Genomic DNA, 21,625 nt, shown 5'->3' on the forward strand with positions numbered 1-21,625 from the left:
GTACTTAATTAGAAGTTGTGTGTTTTTTTGGATTGCAAGGCGTTTGTCTTCCTTGGTCTTAGTTATATTATTCCTTTCTGTATACATAGAGCTCTGAAGTGACCATCTCTGGACTAAGATGTATTTATTTTATTTATTTTACATTTGTTTACCAGGACAGTCTGACTGGGATAAGACCCATTTTCAGCAGAGGCCTGGGGAGAAAAGCTCCACATACAGAGATTATACAAAAACCTAAACAAGAAATTATATAAAACTTATACAAGAAATTATACAAAAAATATGCAAAGCATACAGTACATCAGAAATTACATTCTATGCTATTATAGCTGAGATTTGTATTCTACAATCATCTGATATAATTCCTTATTGTACTATGGACGTAGTTTCTCAAAGTAAGCTGCGGAAGGGTGTGTAGGGGGCAAATTGGATATAAAAAGATGAGGTTAGAGGTTATCTAGACATGAGAGAGAGCATAGATTATGAGGTGGTCAGGGAAGAAGAGAAAGTGTGATCAGAACTATTAAAACTAGTTATCCTGGAGTAGTACAGGAACAAAGTCAGGTGTCAATAAGATATTTTTTAAGAATCTTTTTGAGTTGGTTGGTATTTGTGTTGGTTCTGATGCTGTGAGATAGTGAATTCCACCTTATTGCCACATGATGAGAAAATAGCGAGTTGCCTGCCGTATTAGTAGATTTGGACACGTAGTAGAGATTTAATTGTTGAGCAAAGACTTCTATTTGTGGTATGCGGTTGGAGAATATTTAGAAAGGCAGGGTTTTTTTCAGGTTGATATACTAGTTTGTGTGCTAAGGTTAATTGGTTATAGGATAGAAGCTGTGGGAGTTCTAACCAGGAGAGTTTTTTTAAGGAGTAACAGTGGTGGGTATGATGTGGGCAGCTAATCTCTTGTGTAGCTCACTTCACTGCTCCAGGAGAAAATACTTTGCTGATGGACCAAGAAATCCACACATCCGTGTATTCATACAAGCATGCATGCATTTTCTAAAGAACACACATAACTCAGTGTGACCGTGCATCCTGCTAAATACAATGACAACTTGAAAAACAGAAAAACTGTGGCTCACTTAGCATTTCCTGAACCCTGGTTATTAGTCAGTAAGCCGTAAAATAAAAACGGCCAGCAAATCAGCGTATTAAAAACTCGATTTAATAAAAAATCAAAAAAAATCAAAAGTACTTGAACGTTTTCATCCCTATTATGATACAGGACTTTTTCAGAACTGCATTCAGTCAAGCTAAAAAAGTTTAAATATCCCACTTCTCTTGTACATGCTCACTTTCACCTATGGCCAATGCCACCATCTTAATATACAAATTTAAAGTCACAATCCATCAAAAACTGTTAATACGAATGTAAAATGATGGCAATAAATGCAATCTCAAAAGATAAAATCAATGCTTAAAATTTAAACACACCTGTAAACGCATATATTAAATGTTTGTCTATGTGTGTATATATATATATATATATATATATGTATATATATATATATATATATATATATATATATGTATATATATATATATATATATATATATATATGTCTATACAAATCATACAATAAAAATTTATTAGCTTTCAATTTTAATATTGAGGATTTGGAAACTTGGTCATTTAACCCCAAACCATGTATTGTTCCTAAACATAAATGCCAGAATAGCTCTCTTTTTTTTTTCCAATTCTGAACAATTAGAACACCCCTTAATAGGAACATGTACATCCAGGGTGGGACACTGCAGTGGTGGTGCTGCTGTAGCTTTGTCGTCTCACAGTAAGACGCTGTCCGGTTCGATTCACAGCTAGAGCGTCTTCTGTGTGGAGGCATACGTGAGTGGAGACATGCGTGAATGGGCGTACCTTCGTTGAAGGTTGTGCATCAGTGCTGGCAACTCGGCACCTAAAAATCTACTGCCAATCATTAGCGGACCGGAGTTCCGCTGTGGCGACCCCTAACTGGGAAAAGCCGAAAGACACAACAACAGCAACAACATCCAGGGTGGGACACAAAAATATTGTGCATGTAATCAATGCCCTTACATCTTGGACCAAGTGGATTACACCTTTGATATTTTCCTACATAAAGTATTTTTAACTTATGGGAACTGTAGTACTAAAGGTGCCATTTATATAGCTATTTGTAAAGTTTGTTTTAAATTCTACGTAGGGAAGACTGAGAGGCAATTTAGGAAAAGAATATACAAACATATGTATAATATTTTGAAGAACAATGGTAACAACCCCTTTTTAATCACACTAGAATGTAAAGGCTCCAGGTTTTTCTTTGGTGTACTTAAAGTGGTTCCCCAGGACATGACAGGTGGTCACTGGGGATCAAAATTGGAACAAAGAGAGCTTTTTTGGCAATTATGTTTTGGGGCAACACGTGATTTGGGTTTAAATGATCAAGTTTCCATATCCTCAACACTAAAACTGAAAACTAATAAATTATGATTGTATATTTTATATATAGATAGATAAACATTTAATGTAAGTGTTTACAGGTGTGTTTAAAATTTAAACATTATTTTTTATCTTATTAGATTGCATTTATTGTTATCATTTTACATTTGTATTAATAGTTATTGATGAATTATGACTAAATTTGTATATCAAGATGGCGGCATTAGCCATAGGAGAAAAGAGACCACGTGACTAGAGAAGTGGGATATTTAAACTTTTTAGCTTGATTGAATGAAGTTCTCAAGAAGTCCTGTATCATAACAGGGATGAAAGCACTTAACTACTTTTATTTTTTATTTTTTATTAAATTGAATTTTTAACGTTGGTTTGCTGGCCATTTTTATGGTATGCAGCTTCTAAACTGCTTGTAGTGGTTAGCGTGAAAGCATAGTAGAGAGGCTAGTCTTCATTGTCCCTAGCAGTAGCCTCCAGTTCATCAGCTTATCTTTCAGGATCCCCAGGCTCTGTAAGAGAAGCTGAGAGATATCATTTCTCCAGAGTGTCCTGGGTGTGCCCCAGGGCCACCACCTACTGGGTGGTATTTGGTAACCCCAGCAAGATGCACCCAGAAGACATCCTCACTAGGTTGCCAGACCACCTAAACAGACTCCCTTCCAACCCAGAGGAGCAGTACATCAAATCTAAAATCTTCTAGGATTGCTAGAACATGGAGGGTGAGCTTTACAGTCCAGTGATGGAATAGTTTCCCCTTCTTGCATTTGTGATCTTACCTTTTCAGCCACTGCCAAAGCTTCAGATCAGAGGTGAGGTTGGGGATTTAGTCTGACAGGTAAGCTGAGAGCTTTCTCCTATGATTCATCTTGTGCCTCAGTATCACATTCCAGGCTATGTTTGCAGTCCTGAGGAGGCAGCCATCCAATGGTCAGGCATTCTTTGTACCCTCAGACTCAAATATAAACAAGTTTCTCCACTTGGGATAAATGTTCAAAATTCAGAACTACTACTAAAGTGCATGCCAGATATCATAGTCACTTCAGGTTAAGATGTAAATGTCATCTGTTGGGAAGTGAAGACACACAGTTGATGGAATCTTACTCCCACCTTGAACTTATCTGATTTAACAATGAACGCAGACACAATTCTTGCTTCACAAATTCAAGACCACCATTTGGCAGACAGCAGTGACATTGAGATCAGTGCCATCATATACCTTCATAAGATATTCTTGGTTACACAGTCATACACCTTCCACACATTCAGAAAACACATGTAAACATACTGGTGAACTTGCTGATGCTTCCAGTATCAATGCAAATGGAAACAGATGATCCACGTTCTATGCCCAGGACAGAATCCACATTAATGTTCATCGTGTTTCACTGTTGCAGTCATCACTGTAGGGTTCTTCCTGCCAGCAGGCAGTCCTCGGTCGGCCAGAATCCCAAAGTCTGGGTCCGGCGTTGGCTGTTCAGTCATGCTCCCTGACGTCAGAGCGCTAGGAGTACAAAGCTGCCAGCCGACGCCATGTTCTCCAGTCTTTCTTGCCGTGCGGTGAAAGCAGTTCGCAAGTGCCGGTCGGCTGACTCCTGATTTTTCCGTGCTTCAGTCCGAAGACTTACTTCTTCTTCTCAAAGCTAAGTACCCCATTGGGGAAACTTTTTTCTTGCTCCAGTCCGATGTCAGAAAAAGTTAATAATTGCATTTCTTGTGGGAAGCAAATACCTCATAAGGATTTCCATTCTTACTGTATTCCTTGTTTAGGCCCTGACCACAACGTAGCTAGTTGTCGGTTTTGTGCTAGATTTAACCAACGTACGATTAAGCGCAGGTACGATTTTGCTTTTCACTACTTTGGCAGGCGATTTAATTATAAAATGTCATCGGACACGCTTCTGACTACTGGAGTTCACAAACGACGCAAGGATAAGGACAGGCCTCCGAGGTCCAAATCAGACAACGTTTTACAAGCAGAGCCAGCTACAGGTAAGGCCATCTTCAGTGAGGCGCTTTCGCAGCCCCTGTCATCGGCCATTTCAGAACCGATTGCTGAAACGGACTCCCACGAGGAGCCAACTAGGCCTTTGAGCACTCCAGCTGCTGGACCTTCGGACAATGCTCCCTCGGATGGGTCCGGAGCCACTGTGCAGGTACCGGCTTCCGAGGAGGGTTTCAGGCCTACACCGCTTCTGATAAAGGCAAAGCCAAAGACAAAGGCAAAGACTCCTTCTAAATCTAAGACACCAGCCCAGGCCTCTTCTGATCCGGGACCCAAATCTCAGAAACAGCTACTTAAAATGGCGGAGGACTTACTAACCATGATTAGGGGTTCACATCCCCCTCCAGACAAAAGGCCAAGGCAAGAATTGGATTATGAATCTTCTGATCAGGCATCTATTTCTTCAGTGTCTTCCTCTGAACAGGAATATACTTTCCCTCCTTATGAGGATTCTGATGCTGAGGAATCCATTCCATCAGCTTCTCCCCCTGAGGATTTTTCTTTTGGGGAAACTTTACATGACATGAGGGAACGTTTTCACTGGGAAGGACAGGAGTACTCGGAATCTAAGAAAAGGCTTAGGGATTTCCTTCTTCTTCCGCAACATAGACCCCTGGCTATTCCTCCTATTTTGGATATTGTGGATGATCCCTTTTCTGAGGCTAATTTAACTCCTGATTCCTTTCCTCCAGCCCCTGCTAAGCCCGACAGATATTACAGGGTCCCTGACTCCCACCAGTTCCTTTACAAAAATCCTACTGCTGATCCAGAAACCATTTCTCAGGGTCCTAAGGGGGTTAAGGCTGCTTCTGCTAAAAACCCTATTCTGACAGTTAAGGATTCCAGAGCTTTGGAGAGATGGGGCAAAAAAGTGTACACTTCTGCTACTTTATCTATTAGGGCTTTAAATTGTCAATTTCATATGCTAAAATATCAGCAATTTCTACTGTCTGTTATGAAACAAAAACTGGATACCATTACTGCGTGTGCAGATTGTAAGGAATTACACGATTTGATGCATGCCACTGAACAAGTGGGGAAGCATGGTTTACACTGTGGTTTTGATGCCTTGGAGGCTTCTCGCAGGGCGGCTGCCTCGGGCACAGTCATTAGAAGGCATGCTTGGTTAAAGGAACAAAACTTACCTGATCAAGTGAAAGCAAAGTTACTGGATGCTCCTGTTCAGCATAATGTTTTGTTTGGGTCTAAGGCTGAAGAGGTGATAAAGAAAATGGAGGATAAAGCAAAATCCATGCAAACGGTTAAGGATTTCTTACAAGTTCAGCCCCCAAGATTTAGCAGAAATTGGCCAACTAAAAATTGGTCCTTTCCCAGCTTGGACAGGCCTCAGAGGGGTAGATATAGGCGCTCCAGAGGGAGGGCCCAAGCACAGACCTCTTACAGACCTAGACAGTGGAGTGCTTCCACCCCCAGGGGTGGAGAGGACAGACCTCAGTCTTATAGAAAACAGGCTCAATGACTCCCCCTGCATGGCTCCAGGAACTTCTCTCCTGGAAGCCCCTCTAGGAGGAATACTCTCTCTTTTTCAACAAAATTGGACTTACATAACCCAAGACAAGTGGGTTCTGGATGTAGTTTCAAGAGGTTACAAATTCCACTTTCATAGCTTGCCAAGACCAAACGGATGGCCAGACCTACCAAAACACCAATGGGCAGAGGCATTAAACCAGGTGGGATCCCTCAAGGGCCATAGAACTGGTTCCACAATCAGAGACGGGGCAAGGCTTCCACTCCAGGCTTTTCCTAGTTCCCAGAAAGCAAAATTCATGGAGACCCATCCTGGATCTCTCAGTCTTAAACACTTTCCTGGAGATACCAAAGTTCAAGATGCTTACTCTGCAACAGCTCCTGCCAATGCTGAGCAAAAATGCATGGATGGTGACATTGGATTTAAAGGAGGCTTACCTACGCATCCCACAGGAGTGCAGAAAATACCTCAGGTTTAAGACCGGCTCGAAACATTACCAATTCTCTGCGCTGCCCTTTGGCTTGTCTACTGCGCCCAGGGTCTTCACCAAGTGCCTGGCACCAGTAGTGGCTTATTGCAGACTCAAGGGAATTCAAATTTACCCTTATCTGGATGACTGCCTTATTCAAGCGGACAGCAAGGATGTCTTACTCCAGCACCTGGAATTTGTTCAAAATCTACTCAAGTACCTGGGATTCACTGTGAACATAAAAAAGTCAAATTTGACACCCACACAACAGATAACCTTTCTGGGTGCTCTTCTAAACACAACAACCCAGATGGCATTCCTGACATCCGAAAAACAACAGCAGCTGGCTTCAACTTTCAAAACCTTGGCGTCAATAACTCAGCTAACTGCAAGGAAATTCCTGCAGGCTTTGGGTTACATGGCCTCCTGCATCCTTCTCATACCAAATGCAAGACTACATATGAGAAAAATACAATGGTACCTAAAAAGTGTATGGTCCCAGCATTGCCACAGTCTAGACACGCAGATTGCTGTCTTGCCTTACCTACAAAAGGAATTCCATTGCTGGACCATGGCATGTCTTCACAACAAAGGGAAAGCCTTCAGTCTGCCTCCAGCCAGCCAAGTGTTAACCACGGATGCCTCGGATTACGCATGGGGAGCCCACTTGCAGGGAAAAGGTCTGCAAGGTTTTTGGACAGAGGATCAGAAGCACCTACATATCAATTTAAAAGAGATGTTAGCTATACAGAATGCCCTCTTGGCTTTCAGGGATCTCCTACAACCAGGACAACTACTGATACAGACAGACAACACCACAGTTATGTGGTACATAACCAAGCAAGGGGGTTCACACTCCTACCCCCTTTGCAGACTAGCCATGACTCTATGGAACACAGCTCTAGCTTGCAAAGTGGATCTACAAGCTCAGTTCCTGCCAGGAAAACAAAATATTCTGGCAGACAGCCTGAGCAGGAACCTGTCAGACCCACACGAGTGGATGCTAGACACCCAAATATTCAAGATGATTACAGAAGCCTGGGGTTGCCCGGACATAGATCTTTTTGCATCCCCCCTCAACCACTAGTTACAGATTTTTCGCACAAGAACATTTCACAAGCTAGAATGGAAAGTGGATGCACTATCATTCAGTTGGAGAAACCTCTCTGGGTATGCCTTTCCGCCACTATCTCTTCTTCCACGGGTGTTACTAAAGATCAAGCAGGACAAGCCCAAGATGATGATTTTACTGGCCCCAAGTTGGCCTCATCAATTTTGGTACTCAACACTGATGAATCTATCCCAGGAGCCTCCTTGGATTTTACCTCAGATTCCAAATTTTTTGTCCCAAAACCAGGGCCAGGTTCTGCACTCTCAGGTCAAAACTCTCAGCCTAGCAGCCTGGCGAATTCAGGGTCTATGATTAATCCTTTCCTTCCCAAACAGGTCATGGATGTCATCTTAGAAGCCAGACGGCCTAGCACTAGAAAATCTTATGCAGGTAAATGGAAGAGATTTTGCACCTGGATGCATGCTCAGGATTCGGATCCTCTCATTCCTAATATCCCACTGATTTTACTTAACCTGACAGACATGCTACATAAGGGTTTATCCTTCTCCTCCATAAAAATACATGCCTCAGCTATCTCTGCACATTACAATACAGATCCTCCAATCTTTTCGCATCCACTTCTGAAACAATATCTCAGAGGCGCAAAGAATTTAAGGCCCCCTAGGACACCACCCATTCCTGCCTGGGACCTCAACTATGTTCTGGAAAAACTCACTCTGCCTCCTTTTGAGCCTGCTGCCACATCTGATATTAAGTATTTATCCTGGAAAACAGCCATCCTACTGGCTTTGGCTTCAGCCAGGAGAGTCTCGGAGTTACAAGCACTCATGGCTGTGGAACCTTATATTATTTTTCACCAAGATAGGGTGTCTTTAAGGACCAATCCTACTTTCTTGCCTAAAGTGGTTTGCAAAGTGGCTTTAAATCAAACTATTCACCTGCCAACTTTTTTCAATAATCCACAAAATAAGGGGGAAAGGATCTTGCATTCCTTGGATGTACACAGACAACTTCGTTTTTACCTGGACAGAACCAAGGATATCAGGAAAACAGAGCAACTGTTTGTTTCTTATGCAACAAATTCCCAAGGCAAAGCTATTTCAAAACAGACCATTTCTAAATGGATTGCTCATGGAATCAGATTTTGTTACACTCATCATGGAAAGCAAATCCCAGGAAAAATTAGGACTCACTCTACCAGAGCTGCTGCTACTTCAGCTGCCTTTCTCAGAGGAGTACCTACCAAGGATATTTTGGAAGCTGCAACTTGGAGTTCAGTGCATACTTTCTCTAAGCACTATAATCTCCCTCTTTACTCTAAGTCTAGGGCAGGCTTTGCTTCTGCAGTCTTGCAGGGCCTTCTAGCCGCCCCTTCTACTCTATAACCACCATCCTTTACCTCAGCTTTGGGATTCAACCCTACAGTGATGACTGCAACAGTGAAACACGATGAACATAGTACAGTTGTGTACACTTACCATAAATATAGATGTTCGAGTGTCTTCACTATTGCAGTCTGGGTTACCCTCCCTCCTGTCCCCTCTTATACTTTCATTAGTGTGGTTTCCTACTTCACCCTTCTTCTGAGGTGTATTTGCTACAGGGTATGGGGTTTGTTGTATGTTACATTTTTGTTTTACTATTAGCCTTCACTTTTGGGCACCTGACATCTGGGGCAAGAAAAACTTGAGAACATGGCGTCGGCTGGCAGCTTTGTACTCCTAGCACTCTGACGTCAGGGAGTATGACTGAACAGCCGACGCCGGACCCAGACTTTGGGATTCTGGCCAACCGAGGACTGTCTGCCGGCAGGAAGAACCCTATAGTGATGACTGCAACAGTGAAGACACTTGAACATCTACATTTATGGTAAGTGTACACAACTGGACTTTCTCCTGAATCAGAGGCTCAGACATTTGGAGAAAATCTAGTGTAGGCTTTGCCAGAGAGTCCAGGCATCATCTGGCACTGGAGCACATTCACTGGTCATCCTGGTTGAAAAGGGAACATGTTGTTTGTTGACATGCATACTGTTTGAGTGACTCGAACAAACTGTGTTTATAGCAAACGTTGGTGTTTTATATGTGATTTATATGTAGTGGCAATTCATTGCTTGAGGTGATTTTTTTTTTGTGGGGGGGTTGAGGGAATAGATGTGGAGATGAGATGGTGGATGTTTGATAAAGATTTTTTTCTTTCTGCAGATGGATTTTTACTAGGAAAATGCTACAAACCAGAAGCAGGAATAGTTTGTTGTTCTATTGGTTTTGTCCTTTTTCCACGGTTGTGTGACCATCAAGTTAGTACATTTAACTAAGGAGTCTGGGCTCTGGGGAAAGCACTTATGTCATTCTCTGTGAGCATTAAAATGGTACATGAATGTTAATGTTCCAGTGCTCTAGGATCTTGTAGTTGTATTTGTGATCTTCAGTCATGGACGCACTGAAAATGGAGACATCACCCCAGTCTGCCAATCCAGTTGTACTGTGCCACCTTCCACACAACATTGAACAGGTATATTAACCTTGATACCCTAATAGCTGTCACCTTCAACATTTTTAGCTGGATCTGATTCAGTCTCACAATCCTGTCACTGTAGCACCATTAAATTACTGCAGCAATGTCTGTTATAGAAATGGGCCCATTTCATCTGTTTCTTCCAGCATGGTGTCTTCAAAGAACACCATGTCCATTGGGTTCAGGAGTTCCTTAAAGTGTTTCTTTCAACTCTATACAATGTCTCTAGTCCAAGTTGGCATCTCTGCATGACACTTTACAATAGTTTGGGGAGTGCTCCTTCCTGTTCCCCTCTTGAGTTCCCACAAGGTTTGCCATAACCTCATTAATGCCATTCAAAAGTCTTTCTCTGTGGCCTCAAAGCCATCCAGGACCTATGTTTAATGACTGCTAGGTAACTAGCCTATTGTCACATATCATTTAAATATGCAATTACCTTGCATTGCATAAAGGGTTCTTTTTTTGACTTGATGGGTTATCTCACTGCTGGCATCCATTAGTGGGTTCTCTAGTTACAGATATGGATTATCAATAGATCGCATCTCAGTGTTATGGCCATAGCTCCATTCCATGGCCTTAAATACTCAGGTCTTCATCAATGTTCATTTAGACTGTACATCTGACCTCCCTCACTGTATAAGAGAAGATTTTCCAGTGATAGAAGTTGAACTCATCCCCCACAGCAATTTCTACTAAGCTCTCTCAAGTTACTCTCCTTACACATTTAGGTTTGCCCTGTCAGTCCAGTCTCTATCCTGGCCTTCTGACCCAAATGAGTACCATTTGCTGATCAGGTGTTGGCTCATCTCTGTTGACCAGAGCACAAAAAACATACACACCTGATCTCCTTTGCACTACTGCAAAGTTGATCAACATTTGGCCAAGGACTTGTGGACCTAAGTACAGTTAAGATAAGTCTTATGAATGGAATATTTTTGTGGACATTCCATACCCAGTAGTGAAGTCCAGCAAAAACTCCTCAATCTGGATTCAGATTAGCTAAACCAGTGTTGTGGTTTATCATTCATGGTACCTTCATCATTCTCCTGGTGAGTATTGAACTCTCCCAGTTAAATTACATAGTCAGTATGTGAAACCTTATCAAACAATTCTCCCACAGACTTCAATAGTGCCAAGTACTTTGAATGTTTGTTAGGTGCATACAATAAAATAGACAGTTTTTCTTTCTTCACCCCCTCATCTTCTGAAATACATCTGGGGGATTCTGTGAATCTGCACATTTACATGGTACTCAAGGGTTAAATACAGATAAGGTGAGAGACTACTCTCAGAAGACAAGCATGATTCTAGAACCAATGTTGTGTGTAGATGTAAGGAAGACTAACTATACATAGCTGCCACTTTTCGGCTTTTCACTTACACTCTGGCTCTTTCCCCAGCCATTGGGGACATCCCTTCTCTTGCATCAATTTTCATTGCGGGATTATTTCAGTGCTAAGAATGGCTTTCTAGTGCTAGGATTTACTACATCCTAATCCATTCCACAGCTTCCTGACACAAGACTGACACTTCACCTGACTACCAGGCTTGGGAGTGACCCTAAAACAAATAAGCAAAAATACAATATGTGCATCGAATGAAAGTATTAATCAAAATGCAGTGATTATTGTAATGCACTCATGCTGAGATACTTAATTCTCAGAGACATTATAGAAGCTGCATTATGTCTGCTACAGGCTGGGACTTCTTGTCTACAGGTTAATCTTGCACTTATCCATGAAATTGCTTCATCCATCTAGATTCAAAGGGGAAATGCTGTATATGGGAATGCACATAGGACAATTGCCTCTGGGAAGATGATGTAGGAACAGCAATACATCTCTCCAGCTATTCAGCTCCAAAATGAGAGCACCATTTAAGCTCAACATATTGTTTCTACAGAGGCACCATCAAAAGAAACAAAGTTCAAGAACTTCCAAAAGATGGATCCATGCAAGAGTGACAACGAAGGGTTCACTGTGGACAATCACATCTTGATTAATTAACATGGGATTATTCAACCCCAAAAGATATAAAACTTAGGAAGTCACTACCCAAAATAAAGATACTCCTAAGTCTGGAAAACACAAAACTTTTTTGTAATCATCAAAATGGATAAAGCCTCGACACTCCTGAATTTGCATGAGTATATGACAATCTAATACTCACCAAAGTGAACCTCAAAACTGCTCTAAATGCAAATAAAAAAAAATAGAGAAAACACCTTTTTTGCTACCCGCAACTCCTGTATATATATATATATATATATATATATATATATATATATATATATATATATATATATATAAATTTCCCTGTGTTAAATGTATGGGGTTCCTGTACAATGTCAAAGGTATGGATACTTGAGGGTTGCAGATATCAATTCTATGTTTTGTCTAGACAGGTGAGTGGGGTTGGAGAAAGTGAGAGTATTTATGTGTGTGTGTGTGTGTCTGTCTGTCTGTGAGTTAGGGTTAGGGTCCAGGACAGATGTTTATGTTTGCGTGAGAGTGTGGGTATTTTAGGGTTAGGGTTAGTTAAGGAGACAGATGAAATGTTCTTAGTATGTGTTTGTGCATGTTTGTCTGTGCGAGTGTGTTTGCATACTGGCGGTGTTACAGGAAGGTTTTTTGAAGCCCCCTGCCCACCTTAGTAAAGAGACACTCTCCCTTTCTCCAACCCTAACCCTAAACCTATATCTTAGCTTATTATAAACCTTCCTGCAGCACTGCCAGTATTCAGATATATTTGAGGCTAATGTTACAGGGAGGTTTTAGCGTTAATATCGGGAGATGAAATAGTTTTCCTTTATCAAAATTTCTAGTTGATTATTTGTGTTCTATATTCTGTATGTTTGAACATAATTTGTCAATGTTTCACTTTGACATTAAGTACATTCGATCATACAGAATAGAACCTCTGAGTTGGTATATAAAAATAGCAGGAGTTGTGGGGGTGTAGGAAGATTGTCCCACTCCATTTAATAGATTTTGAAAATTTGAGTTGAACATTTAGTGCTTCAACTTCAACAACACACACACACACATACACACACACACACACACACACACACACACACACACACACACACACACACACACACACACACACACACACACACACACACCTCATGTTCTTAGTGCAAGAATTCTGGGGAAAGCCAAAAATACTGGCCGGACAACCAGGAACTTTTAAATATTGCTTTTATAAACTTAATTGCTAGAACAGGTTTTGCATTAACATTCAGTTTCTGAAGGATATGAAATCTGTAACTGATATATTTTAATCCTCAAATATGTACTAGAAAACCATACATTTTATGAGAAACAGACCAAAATATGTGGCAAAAATCTGGACATTCACCGAAATTCAACAAATTCAATTCAAATTCAAGACAAATTCAATCGAAGTTGAGAGATATGTATGTATTTAGATGGACAGTTTTGAAAATGCAACACTACCTTTTCACTCTTCTGAACAACAACCATTACAAGATGCCAGGGACAAAGCTCCGAATAAGGAATAAAATAATGGGGAAAAATCTGATGATAATGGGAAGACTTATTTGGGGGCATGGTTTGAGCTGGAGGTTGTAGGGAACTGGACAAGTATCTACAGCCAAAATCGCTTATATCTGTTACAATAAAACAATGGATTTTTAAGGATTACCGAACCTCATAACCAAGGTAAAATCTTTCTAGTGTTACTGTTATTTATTAGGAAAGATGAATACAAAGGTATTGTTGTTCTCTGAGAAAGAAGTCGTAAGAAGCCATGACATGAATATCAGTAGTCAGTGCTATAAAATGTATGGGAAGCGTAGTGATGGGTAAAGGGGAATGAGCAGAAAGAAGAGGCACAGCCTTCTCTGCTAACAAGTGTACTGGGTCATCCAGTGTTTTAGGAGAGATGGTCACATACTGATAGTGGTAATATGCTTTGAACCACAATTACATTTCCATAGGAAGTATGAGCCACAACAATGCTGTAAAATAAAGTTTTGGCATCAATGAAATAGTTCTTAAAAATGTACTGATTACCTGTGTTAGTTTTGAGGTTACACTTTGTTGCTCTGTTGAAATTTGACTTGCAATGCCACATTTAGGAACAGAAGGAAAAGAATAGAAAATGTAGGAGAAGACAAGAATCTAAAACAACATTATCTTTTAAACTTCACATTTGCAGGGTGGGGATGCCCACCTGAAACCCCAATATGTTCGAATTTATACATAACTATGAGATCTCTATACTCTTAAATGTCAATCTCAGACTTACTATATGTACGTCCAGATGTTGGGTCATTCAGTCTCCACATTATGAGACTTGGCACTGCAATTCCTGACATTTCAAATAGTTATAAACTCTTCATTCTTGTACTTGTTTGAAAAAGTGCTCTTTTGTACATGTGACACATAAATGCATAGCCTTTGAGAAATTCCTCAAACTAGTCTTGTATCAACTTTTGGATAAAAGGCCATGCAGTTGAAAGTTTCCAGATCACACCTTTCAAATGTCTCGGATTTTGACTCGTATTTTTCCCCCAATCCCTCGACTACCATCACTCCCTAATACCACTCCTTAGGGTCTCCTACTTCTTGGTCTTCAAAAAAATGCAAGCTGATGCAAAACCTGTTGTTTTATTAACTTTTTAAGTGAATTAGAGCAATACTTAAAAAACTGACCCTAACTTTGGGCCTTTGTCCTCACATTATATTTTTTTCTGTCCAGAATTCTTAAGCAAAATTATCCAGAAATATGTTCTAGACTTCATCAAAGCAATGAAACCAAAGCATATGTAGGGAAGGAGGACATAATTAGGGTTCTGGAAGTAGGGAATGTCCTACAGTTAATTATAGTTTTCACATACAACTGCCATCTTCAAATTCAAGGCACAGATAATTGGGTATGTGGTCTTGAATGGTATATAAAATGGAAAATATGATGATAAGGCTTGTGTGTTGCTGATATTGACTGAAAAACTATTGCTATTCCTACACTGTGCCTACAGTGACCTAATATATGTTTTCAGCTGCGTTGTACTACTGAGTCAGACTTTTTTTGGGAGGGAGAGGGTTAAGATCACAGTGGTATTATGTTTAGCACTGATGCCTGCCAATATTTGGTTCTTTAATTCATTTCCCAGCCAGAGTGCCCCTTGCATGGTCTGCCAGTGCCTACTTTGGTTTTCACTGGTGTCCAGATTTCTCTCACATATGAAACATATAGCTGTATGTGAAATGGAGCTCATATAAGTTTTTCATAGTTGGATGTTGAGTGTCTGTTTGCCTATCCTGTGATAGACTGGCATTCCATCCACAACTGCTCTTCTGCCATAAGCCTGTTGCTTGCAGGGACTGGTTCTGTCTAAGTCATAATTCTGAATGGGATAAAGAAGGTAGTAACAAATAAATAGATATTGTAATTATAACACTGGATGAGTGTAATCACTGTGCATAAACTTTAGCTACTGCATAGATTTTACAACTGTTGCTACTTGTTAGTTATATCTAATAAGTCTGCACGTAACTGCCATTGCAGTTGTATTTTTCTATCTCTTCATGTACCACACCTTTGCCGTCTATGGGTCCCCTTGACTTGTCTGAAAATGTCAGCTGGAACAGAATGTCTGTTTAGTCAACAAATCAATACAGGGCTGAGTGATCAGGTAGAAAGAGTTATCATTCTGAGGGTTTGTGTCATCTCCATGACCATGAGATGCCAAGAGATATTGTGATTTCTGTGTAATTGTATAGTCACTCATTTGGTTATAAAACACCATGCAAAATATGTAGAAATAGTCTTTCATTTATTTTTGCTGTCTCTGCCCCCACTGATTGATGACTGTCCGCTCTCTCATGGCCAACTGATTCATTTGTTCTCCCATTAGTGAGGGTGAGAGGTGGTTAAGAGGGGCAATCACTTAGGCAGACAGGGGTGGTTTGAGGTATTTTCTTTCCACGGCCCTGCATACTCCTGCAATACTCAGATACACATGTGAAGGGGGTGTACAATGGGCTATCCATGCTGGATGGTCTATCAGTTCTGTAAGGGACTGTGGCAGCAAGCAACTCAATCCCCCAACATTAAAGCACAATTCCTGTGTGCTTTGTGAATGTGCACAACTCTCTCCTCCTGCTGGGAGATGTGAGTGGGCTAGGCCCCTTTACTCCATCCCATCCCTGCCTGGATCTGCCACTGCTGGGGCTACTAAATGAACCCTGGTTACTTGGGTCACAGTCAGGACTCCACCCCTCTGCACTACAGACTAATGCTAAAATCAGCTTTCATTAGTGCAGTGAAGGGCTGCAATGACCGATGCATTCTTTCTGTAGATAATTAAATACTTTGGCATGGTCTAAGTATAGCAGAACATCTAAACCATTATCAACAATCATGCATACAGTGTCTTAAATATCTACCGAACGGTGGTGGAACTTCCAGTAATAAAGCCAAGCTGATACCATATAAGTAAACATACTATAGTGAGTAGAGATTTTCAGAAAATGAAATGGTTCTCAGAAAATTTTCTCAAAAGTTAATGAGCCTGATAGGTCTATGATTTTTAACAAAGTTGGTATTGCCACCTTTGTGAATAGACACAGTAAAGGAATGCTTCTAGTCCTGTGAAACATACCCACAGAATTTAAGCCCTGATGAAAATATAGACAGGTTTAAGGAAGGAGGGTGTAGAATGTTAATAAGGGTACCAGGAAAACTGTCAGGGCTCACAACACTAGAAGGCTTTTCCTGTGGGGCAAATGGACTGGCTGCGATTAACTTCACAAAATAAAGTGACATTCTTAGAATTTTTTAAATACTTGTGACGTAGTTAAACATTTTATCATCTACTTAGCAAGATAGAAATGCATATTCTCATTAAAAAAAAGATGGGCAGCCGGAGAAGAGGCTTAAAACGGAGAGCTAATGTAACTAAAATGCATCATATTACTGCCTGCATTTGGAAGTCTAGACTCACATCAGATTTTGCTTTTGCAATAGCCAGCTTAAGCTTTTTTGGCTCTGTAAAATAAGGTTATATTAAATCTAAATTGTATTACTTTGTATTTTATTTAGAAATGCTGAGCTTCCCTGATGCCACTTGTTTCTCAGAAGTTTTTGTATTCCCCTTTTCCAACATAATGGAACATTTCTGCCCTGTTAAGCATAGTATTGTTTAGGTTCAGAACTCAATACAAGGAATTTTTATGCAGCGATTTATCAAATTACAGCAACCTTGGGAACTGTCTCACCAAAGGAATAGAATATCCCAACCAGTATTCTGAAGATTGGAAATAATTCTAGAATATTACGGTTGACCATTAACTATAGGCTTAGTAATGTAGCACTTGTGAAATCAAAAACTGTAATGCTATATGATCTGAAGTGCGTAAAGGTTCAGTGACCTGAAGGTTAAGCACAAGGTCAGATATCCATGCCTCTCAACCTCTTAGCACAAGGAAAGAAGAAAAAAGCAGGTACTGGCCACCATGCTGAACAGCTTCAAAACTGTGATTTAAAACACAATTAAAAACTCAGGAATGAGTGCTTTAGGGACCAAGCCCTTCTTCAGAGCTATATAAAAACTGCAGTTTCATTTGAGTTTTGTATTTAAAGAAGGGCTTGGTCCGGTAAGCACTCATGCCTGTGTTTTTAATTGTGTTTTAAATAAATGTTTTGAAGCTGTTCAGCGTGGTGGCCAGTACCTGCTTTTTTCTTCTTTCCTTTGGAATCTTTGTGGGCAGCCAGCCTTTGGTGGAGTATCTACAGTTCTTTTTGGTTAACCTGTTAGTACAAGAAATTGGGATAAAGGCCCAAACATAGGAACAGATTTGAAATATTGCTCTTTTAAACTTAGAAAGTTGCTAGAATAACAGGATTTGAATCAAAATGCCTCAAAATCACAAATTTTATGAAGAACAGATCAAAAATATGAGGCAAAGATCTGGGCATTCTGCAAAAATCTGGACAGTTCAGAGCTATGCAAGTATAATAGTAAATACTAGCTTTAAGATGTGATTGCCTTTTGTACAGGCACTAACAAGCTATGCAAAGAGTTTCATGTTTAAAGTATCTAAAAACTCATAAGCATAATAAGATACTTAAACAGATATCCCAGTTAATACTGGAGTAGTTGAATTTCCCCATTAAAACAGTATCACTGTCGTAGAATATGCTTGATAAAGAGGATGTATAAGAATGCAATAGATTGCTCAGGACAGATATTAGGACATTCATAAATGAAAAGAAGATCTAATGAAGTATTAGATTTATTACTTAAGTCATGGGTTAATATTTCACAGCAAAGACTAGATGTCAGTAGAGTAGCTTCAATCAAGTTATGAACTAGGACCACATTTTCAATACAAGAAAACACTCTAGGACAAGAAAGATTGCTGAAGCTGTTGACATGAGTGTGAGGGGTGTCTTGCCTCATTGATGATATAAAGGATTCTGATTGGGCCACCAATCATAACCCATTTATTATATGTGTTAGAGATATGGATGCCAAGAAATTCACCTTGTGAGCAAAGCTCGCCAGGTGAATCTTGTGAACCATGATAAGAACAAGTAATAGCTGGTTAGGATTGGTGACCCAATCATAATTTTTTGTAGGGTATGGAGCTTTATATGTTCCTGCTCCATGTACTAGTAGTTACAGTGAAAAACGAAAAAAAAAATAATAATAAAGCAAAAAAGTGTTTTGCTGGCTTTCAAAGCCATAAGGCATTTAGGGAGCACTGTCATAATGGTCCCTTACATTTACACTCACCTGGCCAGGCCTCTGTACTGGAAAATGTCCAGATTTTTGCCTCATTTGTTTGTTCTGTTCATCATAAAGACTGTGGTTTTCAGACAAATCATAGAGGATTGAAGTCACTTGATAGTGACATACATTTGAGATTGAGTTTGTATCCTATAGATTTGTATCTTTTAGAGAAAATGCAGATGAACTCACATCCTGTTATTCTAGCTACCTTCTACGTTTGTAAGCAGAAAGGACACTTTATTTATCAGCATGAAAAGCAGGCAGAACCAAATCTTTAATTCTGCTACTGTCATTTGCTGGTCTGTACTGGCAGATTTTACAGTGAAGGACTAGACCTGATCTTGACATCTTAAGCAGGGGGTGCTTAACATCTGTTAAGGTCAGGTCTTGCATCTCTCTTGCACTTAAGTGATCGGCCCTTTTCAAATATTGGGGTGTAATCGCCACTCTCTATGCACTACAATGATTTTATGATTTGTGGTAATTGCAAGTTTGAGGTCATTGTTTCTATTTTCAACACACCAGGGCAGGCACTATCATGATAAACCAGGGTTATTAGATGTAAACTGAGTAGGTGTGATAGCTGTATGGGATTATGGTTTCTTAAAAACATCAATGATTACTTTAAATGGCAGGAGTCAGAGCTGGAAGTGGCAGAGTTAAAAACGTTAAGATTTGCACTGGGTGTGACAAGGATAGACAGGATTAGGAATCAGTATATTAGAGGGTCAGCTCAGGTTGGATGGTTTGGAGACAAAGTCAGAGAGGCGAGATTGCATTGGTATGGACATGTGCTGAGAAGGAATGTTGGGTATATTGGGAAAATTATGCTAAGGATGGAGCTGCCAGGTAAGAGGAAAAGAGGAAGGCCTAAGTTAAGGTTTATGGATGTGGGGAGAGAGGACATGCAGGTGGTTGGTGTGACAGAGCAAGATGCAGAGGACAGGAAGAAATGGAAACAGATGATCTGCTGTGGTGACCCCTAATGGGAACAGCCGAAAGAGAAGAAAAATAATTACTTTAAATGACTTACTGAAAAAAATCCATGAAAATAATTGAGTTAAAGTGATCACCAGCAAACATGTTGGTCCAGACAGTATGCTCTCTCCTCATAATTATTTCAACACAAAGCCAATTATTAAAAATATAACTTTCATACATCTGTAATTATGCAACATAGAGGAAGGAGTATTTTCAATAAGGTTAAATGTACCTTTTTTATCTCACAATATAAACTGAAAACCACCAAATAACGGAAATAACAGCACGGACTGGAAACGAATAAAATGCTTTATTGATTCTGGTACCTCGGCCTTCGCCTTCACATGGAATAATTTACATTCACAAACACAGTCCTATTTGAACCACCCAACATTAAGTATTTAATTGAATTCAATTAACATTTATCCAAAATTTAAAGTCACATTTTCAAAAGGCATTTATACCTTATACTATATTTTATTACATATACAACTACTTGCATGATTTATTTATACCATAAATAATTCTATTAAAACATACATAATTCTTTTCATGCTTCTAAATTCATACCATTGGGATAGAGAGTATTGAAATTAATAATATACTTTGATTCCATATTTAATAACCTCCTTTGAAAATTGTTATTTGTCCCCACACCCCATAGGGTTTAGCTATAACACTAAAAATTAAATCCTTCATCGAACCTCCATGCTTCTCATGAAAATGACTAGCCACTGGACTATCCAACCTTGAATTTCTAATATCACCTAGATGTTCTTGGATTCTTAATTTGACCTTATGCTTGGTTTGTTCCAAATACCACTTTTGCACTGGACAACTGCATCCAATAGCATAAATTACTCCAAATGAATTACAGTCAAAATGATCAATGGCATTATATAAAATGCCATTGATCATGGTACCATCCAATTTCTGATTTTATCACATACTTTACATCTACCACAGGCATATGCACCTGCACTGACCGCCTTATTCCTTCTGCCCCTATTTTTTACTAGCTCCTTTAAATTCTGGAACCTACCATAAGAAAAAATTACTTTCTGAGGGATGATATTCCTTAAACTATCATCCCTGCTAATAATTGGCCACAATGCCATCACAAATTTCCTTAAAATGGGAGAAAAAGCTGAAAACCTGTTAACAAAAAATATTTTATCTTCCTCTTCACCTACTTCATATTCCAAAATTCTCTTGCTCCTATTTTTACACTTTCTTGTATTTGTAAAAGAACTTCCATCATGATAAATTAACCCCAAATCTTTTTCCACTTTGTCTCTAGCTGCCTTCACCATTTCATGGGAATACCCTCTAACGCATCATTTCTCATATACTCGGTTGAATTCCACTCTTAAATTAACATATTCTGAAGTGTTATTTGCAATCCATTTAAATTCCCCAACTGGCAGTGATTCAATTAGATTGGAACTATGCATGCTAGATGCATGTAAAAAATTATTAACCGCTGTAATCTTATGAAAAGGTCTATGTTGTATTCTTCCATCAGACCCAACATAAAATTCCATGTCCAAATATTGAATCCTATTTCCACCTAAAATAAAAGTGAAATCCAACCCACATGGATTAATCCTTAAGTTAGAGATAAACTCTTCAAATTCTTTGGGGTCACTCTTACACAAAAATAAAAGATCATCAATGAATCTTTTGTATTTGACCACCTTATTGTGGAAAAAATTCTTAGAATACACAAACAGGTTTTCAAAATAACCCATAAAAATAATGGCATATGATGGAGCAAAGGCGGGGTCCATCGCAGTGTCGTCCTTCTGTAGAAAAAATCTCTTTTCAAACTCAAAATAATTATGTGTAAGGCAAAATTCCAACAAACTAATAATAAAGGAGGTGC

At 39.6% G+C, this 21,625-nt stretch overlaps 1 protein-coding gene across 1 annotated transcript in view; it reads left to right on the top strand.

Moving 5' to 3' along the window:
• LOC122793052 (ras-related protein Rab-17-like) overlaps positions 1-21,625 on the top strand; it is a 449,961-nt gene that overhangs the window by 156,759 nt on the left and 271,577 nt on the right. The window lies entirely within an intron of this gene.

This window comes from Protopterus annectens, chromosome 2.part0 (assembly GCF_019279795.1).
Source record: "Protopterus annectens isolate FY-2018-M chromosome 2.part0, PAN1.0, whole genome shotgun sequence".
Taxonomy (NCBI): domain Eukaryota; kingdom Metazoa; phylum Chordata; order Ceratodontiformes; family Protopteridae; genus Protopterus; species Protopterus annectens.